Source organism: Elaeis guineensis, chromosome 3 (assembly GCF_000442705.2).
Source record: "Elaeis guineensis isolate ETL-2024a chromosome 3, EG11, whole genome shotgun sequence".
Classification (NCBI taxonomy): Eukaryota; Viridiplantae; Streptophyta; class Magnoliopsida; order Arecales; family Arecaceae; genus Elaeis; species Elaeis guineensis.
In genome coordinates, this window is record NC_025995.2 from 97341527 (window position 1) to 97350142 (window position 8616).

An 8616-nucleotide genomic window follows, 5' to 3' on the forward strand; every position below is an offset into this window, starting at 1 on the left:
CGACCAACTTTTTGTACGAGATTAAGGTGAAAATCAGTTTCTCAGTGATTCAAATCCTACCAAATGAATCTTCTGCTTCTCGGGTGGTGCGGACATCAGAGCCATCAAAAAATCGACAACATAATTTAAGTTCGATTTGGATCGAAGAAGCCTCATTAAATTGATTCTACTTCAGTTATTTATTTTCAGTCAATAAATTTTAATGCATTTGGCTTTGGGTCCATAGGGCCATACTTGGATTTGTCCACGTCACCTTTGGAGCCACCACTCTCCACATGCCAAGAGAAGAATATGCATGCCAGCATATGCCGTGCTCATGCCAAGTTGTGTCAAGCATCAAGCACCCACATGAAATTCCATTTCTTCCTTAGAATTCCTTAAGAGTTTTTGACTACTTACTTATTTTGTTGAAGGCTGATTTCTTTCCTATGGTAGATTATAATGCTTTACTTTTTTGTGGAGGGTTGATTTCTTCCTTGTAAAAATAAGAGATTCCTAAACAAATAGGACCCTTAGAGTCCTATATAAATCCTTGTATCTTTCATGAAAAAAAATAATGAATGATTTTACAAACTCCACAAATACTTGTGTTAATCGCTCCGAGAGGGAGAGGGTGTGAGATCCAAAATCGCCCCATAAGGGGAGGGTGTGAGGCCCACTTTCTATCCTATTCCTTCTACTTAAGATTCAGTATTCTTGCGACTCTGATCGACTCCACCATCTACCCACGCAAGCCTATTCCGTCAAGAGAAGATCTGTCTTCTCCAGAATTTTCATCTGTCGTGCTGAGAGAAGGAGTGATTTCTTATTCTACAGATCATATGCTGTCAAGGACCTTCGTTCCTTAACAGTTGATCTTTGATTTTTTTTTTAATCCGATGTTGGTAAAGACCTAGTTCTTTATCAATGGATCTGTTTGGTTAAAAGATTAAGAGCCCTAATCAGAGTAGTTTCTTAACTACCACGATCCGGATTCTTATCATCTTCTTGGATTTTTCTCACGGGTTTAATGTTTTATTTTCTCTCGTTCCATTCTTATTTCTTTTTTTGCATCTACTCGTGAGCATGTTTAATTTCTGCTATCTGTTTATGAAATTTTCTATTACTAATTGTTTACTGATCTCTCGAATGGCATTCGTCTGTATCATTTAGATTGATCTCGCTTTAGTCTCGTATCAATCAATCACGCCTCCTGAGCAGAGTATAGGCAATTATACTGTCTGTCTTGGGAATAATGAGCCCCTGGCCGGACGTGATTTGTTGTTGATGAACAGAAGAGAGCTTGATTATTAGGATTGATTTTTTTTTTAGGATTGTCCCGCATCAATTTGGTATCAGAGCAGGTTGATTAGGGCTTTAGTTTAAATTCAGCAATTTAAATTTTCGCAAGTTAAATTTTCGCACTCTAAATTTCGTACTTTACTTTCAAGCATTTTAATTTTTATTGCACCTTATTTCTGCATCTTAGAGTTGCATGACCACTAGATCAGGTACCTGGTACCAACATCCTACTTCCCCACCCAACACCAATATGGATCCCAATATAGCAGCCATCATTAATGCTCTGACTGAAAAGTTTGATGACATGAAAAATTTTATGAAAGCCATGGATGAGAGAATAGTGGTATTAGAAGAAGCTAGGCAGAAACAACCTGAACCTGAGTCTCTCCGACTACCTATAGGACAAAGAGGTAGGAATCTAGAACTTGATTGACCTATAGGGGCACGTCCGCACCATAACCAGTTCGATCAAGATGAGCATATTCTTAGGAATGTGAAAGTCGAAGCCCCAAGTTTTGATGGTTGTCTAGATCCGAGAGAGTACCTAGATTGGGAATCAAGTATGGACCACTATTTTGGATGGTACGAAATGTCTGAAGCAAGAAGAGTTAGGTTTGCTAGAATGAAATTGGTGAGGCAAGCCCGACTTTATTGGAAAAGTGTTGAGCGTCTTCTCAATCAGAGAAGACAAGATCCGATAGAAACCTGGGATGAGATGAAAGAAAAACTCAGAGAGAAGTACCTCCCCACCTCTTACCAACAAAGACTTTTAGATCAATGGCAGAGGCTTACTCAAGGGAATAGATCAGTCACCGAGTATATCACAAGATTTGATGAATACCTCATGAGATGTGGAGTAGCTGAAGATAGAGTTGTTACCTTATCTAGATTTAGAGCTGGATTACGAGAGGATATTCAGCGTGAGCTCTTTCTGCGAGAGGTAACCACGTTGGAACAAGCTTATCAACTTACCTTAGATTTTGAAAGATTTTCTAGATATTCGACTCCCCGTCGTCCTGAACCCAACCGAGTAACCCCTTCTGGATCGAGACCTAATATTAATCAAACTCCTAGTAACAGACCTCCACTTACAAATCCTATTGGGAGAAAAGAAGATAAAGGAAAAGGAGCTATAGGAGAGTTATCAAAAGGAAGTAGTTTTCGATCTCATTGCTTCAAGTGCCATGGTTACGGTCACTTTGCTGCACAATGCCCCAACCGATCATTATTCGTAGAAGAATTAGAAGGAGAAACTCTAGAAAATATTGAGGAGGAAGTTTATGAAGCTGATCCAGATTTAGCCGAGCAATTTGAGAGTACTGAGGACATCCTAGGTTATGCCACACCTGAGTCAGACCTTAGGCTTGGAGTCGTTAGGTATGTCCTAGCCCAAACTAAGGAAAGTGAAGACTGGCGTAGGACCTCTATTTTCCATACCTTCATAAAATTTGGCGATAAAATTTGTAAGGTGATCATTGATAGCGGTAGCTGTATCAACGCAATCTCCACCGACACGGTTAAGCGATTAGGATTAACTCCTGTAGATCATTCTAGTCCATACCGTGTGTCTTGGATTGATTCCTCCTCTATTCCCATCAAATTTAGATGTCGTGTGCCCATCCAGCTTCATTCCTATCAGGATCATGTGTGGTGCGATGTCTTACCCATGGAAGTCGGAAGTATCATATTAGGTCGGCCTTGGCTATTCGACAATGATGTTACGATTTATGGCCGTACCAACTCCTGCAGCTTTACTCATCAGGGTAAGAAGATCACGATTAATCCTTCCCCACCTAAGGCTACTAATAGAAAGATAGGCGATGGACCAAAAGAAAATCTTAAGAAGAAAAGCCTCAATCTGATAGGTGCTAAAGAATTAGAGACGATCATGAGTGAAGGATCACCAGTTTGGATGCTTGTTGCTAGAGAAGTTCGTGAGGATTCTAAGGTGGATTATCCTAAGGAAGTAGCTAGCCTTCTTGCTGAGTTTCATGATGTCTTTCCTGAGGATCTTCCAGATTACTTACCGCCTATGAGAAACATTCAACATGCCATTGATTTAGTTCCTGGATCTACCCTACCCAACTTGCCCCACTATAGGTTGAACCCTAATGAGCATGCTGAGCTACAAAGACAAGTTGGAGAGCTGATAAAAAAAGGATTTGTGAGGGAGAGTTTGAGTCCTTGCGCGGTTCCTGCACTACTGACTCCAAAGAAGGATGGTACATGGAGAATGTGCATAGATAGCCGTGCCATTAATAAGATCACCATTAAGTACCGCTTTCCCATCCCTAGGTTAGATGACATGTTAGATATGATGGCCGGATCCACTATCTTTTCTAAGATCGATCTTAAGAGTGGTTACCATCAAGTAAGGATTAGACCGGGAGATGAGTGAAAAACTGCTTTCAAGACAAAAAAATGGTTTATATGAGTGGATGGTGATGCCATTTGGATTATCTAATGCCCCTAGTACCTTCATGAGGTTGATGACCCAAGTACTACGACCATTTATAGGAGTATTTGTAGTCGTATATTTTGATGACATTTTGATCTATAGTCGAACTAGGGAAGACCATTTAGATCACCTCCAAAGAGTGTGTCAAGTTCTTAAAACAGAAAGCTTGTATGCTAATCCTAAGAAGTGCGCTTTTATGACAGACCATATCATCTTTTTAGGTTTTGTTGTTACCCCCAATGGTGTATCTGCTGATCCTGAAAAGATTAGAGCAATAGTTGAGTGGCCGGTGCCCAAGAGTGTGCATGACGTGCGGAGTTTTCATGGATTAGCAACTTTTTATCGTAGGTTCATAAAAGGGTTTAGCACCATAGTCGCTCCCATCACTGACTGCATTAGAAAGGAAAATTTTGAATGGACTAGGGCAGCCAATAGAGCCTTTCTAGACATTAAGGACAAGATGACTCATGCCCCAATCTTACGTCTCCCTGATTTTTCTAAGGTTTTTGAAGTAGCGTGCGATGCGTCAGGAGTTGGGATTGGTGGTGTCCTTAGTCAAGAAGGTCATTCGGTAGCATACTTTAGCGAGAAACTTAACGATTCTAAACTCAAGTATTCTACCTATGATAAGGAGTTTTATGCGGTAATTCAAGCTTTAAGATATTGGAGGCATTACCTGCTACCGCAAGAATTTATTTTGTACTCTGATCATGAGGCCCTTAGATTCCTGAATTCTCAAAAGAAATTGAATCATAGACACGGTAGGTGGGTCGAATTTTTGCAAGCCTATACTTTTATTTTGAAACACCGTGCAGGTGTAGAGAATCGTGCTGCTGATGCCCTGAGTCGTCGTCATACTTTGCTGTCCACCGTTAGTATAGAAGTTGTTGGTTTTGATAAGATTAAAGAAAATTACGAGGAGTGTCCAGATTTTGGTGACATACTTACCGCTTTACGTAAGGGGCCATCTAGAGAACGTAGTAAATATACCCTTCAGGATGGTTACCTATTTAGAGAAACTAGGCTGTGTATCCCCCGTACATCTTTGAGAGATTTTTTAGTTTGGGAATTACATGCTGGAGGATTAGCTGGACACTTTGGTAGGAATAAAACTATAGAGTTGGTAGAAGCCCAGTTCTTTTGGCCAAGCTTGAAAAGAGATGTCGCCCGAATTGTTGCCCAATGTAGAACATGTGCCGTGGCCAAGCAGAGAAAACAAAACACCGACTTATATACACCCTTACCTATACCAGACTGTCCTTGGCAAGATGTTAGTATGGATTTTGTTTTGGGATTACCTAAGACAGCCAGGAAGCATGATTCCATTCTAGTGGTTGTAGATAGATTTTCAAAAATGGCCCATTTCTTGCCCTGTTGCCAAACGTCTGATGCGTCGAAAGTTGCAAGGATATACTTTGATAAGATTGTTAGACTACATAGATTGCCTAAAACCATTGTTTCTGATAGGGATGTTAGATTTATGAGCTACTTTTGGAAAACTCTATGGCATCTTTTAGGCACAAAACTAAAGTTTTCTTCTGCCTATCATCCGCAAACAGACGGTCAGACCGAAGTGGTTAATAGGAGTCTTGGAAATCTTTTGCGTTGCTTGATTGGGGAACATATGGGTAACTGGGATCTTTTGCTGCCCCGAGCCGAATTTGCATATAATAGCTCTGTTAATAGGTCCATTGGCATGAGTCCTTTTGAAGTAGTTCATGGATATCAACCTAGAAAACCAATAGACCTCATCCCACTACCCATGCATGCTAGGATTTCCGAATCTGCAGAGTCATTTGCACAGCATGTCAAGAGTCTGCATAAAGAGATCAGTAAAAAAATTAGTATGAGTAATAAAGTTTATAAACAGAATGCAGATTCTCATCGACGTGTTCAAGAGTTTGCAGAGGGAGACTATGTAATGGTTCGATTGAGGCCTGAACGGTTTCCTCCCGGAACCGTGAAGAAGTTACATGCCCGAGGAGCAGGTCCATTTAAGATCATAAAGAAAATCGGATCAAATGCGTATGTTGTGGACCTACCTTCTGATTTTGGAATTAGCTCTACTTTTAACATTACAGATCTTGTCGCCTATAAAAAATCAACTCGGATACCTAGTGAGCCATTTGAGCCTGAACCAACCTTTGAGAGCGAACCTATCCCTGAGTGTCCACCAGCCAAAATATCAGCAAAACACGATCAGATTGAGAGAATTTTGGATGAGCAGATCCTTTCCACCCGGAGTCGAGGCTATCAGCGGTATCTGGTCAGATGGCGAGGTCGACCGGAGTCTGAAGATACCTGGATCACTCAAGAAGAGCTGCAACGCATTGATCCCGATCTACTTGAGCGTCACCAGAGCGAAATCGACCCACACTCGACAGGGTCGAGTTTTTCCCACCTCGGGAGAATTGGTGCGGACACCAGAGCCATCAAAAAATCGGCAACATAATTTAAGTTCGATTTAGATCGAAGAAGCCTCATTAAATTGATTCTACTTCAGTTATTTATTTTCAGTCAATAAATTTTAATGCATTTGGCTTTGGGTCCATAGGGCCATACTTGGATTTGTCCACGTCACCTTTGGAGCCACCACTCTCCACATGCCAAGAGAAGAATATGCATGCCAGCATATGCCGTGCTCATGCCAAGTTGTGTCAAGCATCAAGCACCCACATGAAATTCCATTTCTTCCTTAGAATTCCTTAAGAGTTCTTGACTACTTACTTATTTTGTTGAAGGCTGATTTCTTTCCTATGGTAGATTATAATGCTTTACTTTTTTGTGGAGGGTTGATTTCTTCCTTGTAAAAATAAGAGATTCCTAAACAAATAGGACACTTAGAGTCCTATATAAATCCTTGTATCTTTCATGAAAAAAAACAATGAATGATTTTACAAACTCCACAAATACTTGTGTTAATCGCTCCGAGAGGGAGAGGGTGTGAGACCCAAAATCGCCCCACAAGGGGAGGGTGTGAGGCCCACTTTCTATCCTATTCTTTCTACCTAAGATTCAGTGTTTTTGCGACTCTGATCGACTCCACCATCTACCCACGCAAGCCTATTCCGTCAAGAGAAGATCTGTCTCCTCCAGAATTTTCATCTGTCGTGCTGAGAGAAGGAGTGATTTCTTATTCTACAGATCATATGCTGTCAAGGACCTTCGTTCCTTAACAGTTGATCTTTGATTTTTTTTTTAATCCGATATTGGTAAAGACCTAGTTCTTTATCAATGGATCTGTTTGGTTAAAAGATTAAGAGCCCTAATCAGAGTAGTTTCTTAACTACCACGATCCGGATTCTTATCATCTTCTTGGATTTTTCTCACGGGTTTAATGTTTTATTTTCTCTCGTTCCATTCTTATTTCTTTTTTTTGCATCTACTCGTGAGCATGTTTAATTTCTGCTATCTGTTTATGAAATTTTCTATTACTAATTGTTTACTGATCTCTCGAATGGCATTCGTCTGTATCATTTAGATTGATCTCGCTTTAGTCTCGTATCAATCAATCACGCCTCCTGAGCAGAGTATAGGCAACTATACTGTCTGTCCTGGGAATAATGAGCCCCTGGCCGGACGTGATTTGTTGTTGATGAACAGAAGAGAGCTTGATTATTAGGATTGATTTTTTTTTAGGATTGTCCCGCATCATCGGGAGGATGATAACGATGGTATGGGGGGACAGCAAATGGGAGTTTTATCTAGTTCGGCCCGAACAGTCAGAATCCACCATCAGGATCTTGGAGACAACACTTGCCTCATTCTACTGATGAAAGGAGGAACCAGAGAAGCGGAGCTAGCCGTCATGGAGGAAGGAATGAAATCGTTCTCACCAACCTCAACCTACAAGCCATGAGCCATTTCCTTCAAAATCTGAATTCTGAAAGGGATATCAAACCTATACTATCCCTTCACAGTAGGTGTCGTTGGACCATCAAGTAGCCGACCCTTTCCCCTGCTACCCGACAGCTAAAATCCTGAGGTTGCAAAAGGTTCCAAGGGCCACCCCACTGACCTAGATAAAGCTGCTCATCCTACTGGCTAGTCCGTGCTCCCCCCATGATTCTAGTGTCCACAGCCTACCAGCATCTGAAAAACTCCTTGTCTACTATCATCTTGCTTATCCGTCAACAAAGTTCTAATCATAATTGTCCAGTTTCTTCGCGCCAACAAGATCATCCTTGTCTATTTGGAACTTTATAAATTAGCATCCTTGTCTATCATTTTCTTGTATCCTTGCTGTGCCATGGGAACTCTTTGCCATCTAATTCTCTGATCTCCTTTTGCGGACCGTAGAATGCTGTGCATATTTTGAAAATGTCCATAAAAAAAAGAATGACCATGCTAGCCCATTCTTAAATCCTAATCTCAAACCTGCACTATTCCAGCTCCTTCTCTCCCATATAAAATCATTGCCGTGAAGAGAGAAGATTATTCGGTTCGACATGTTTAGAAATTATCAATCACCTCACGGAAACAATAATAAAACTACCTAATGTCAGCCTAGCTGTTAGCTATTTTCAAAATTTTCTTAAACCAACAGATATCCTTAACTTTGATATCCGGAAAAGTATTTTTTTTTCTTAAATTTTAGTTTACCAAAAGTTTTATTGTGCTTTTCCAAATGCTTTCTTATTTTCTAAAATATATTTTTGTGACACCTCTTATATTTTTTTTTCCAACAAGAGTGTTTCTTTTGGGGGAGAACATAATAAATAAATCACATCGAGTTGCCCCATCTAAAGTATTCATGATTACATTATTTTACTACCTTAGACCACTAGATATCTTGTTAGTTCCTATTTATGTTCGTTGTAATAAAACATCAAACTTTTAATTGACATTTGGAGTAGATTGACCGACGATCAATCTAG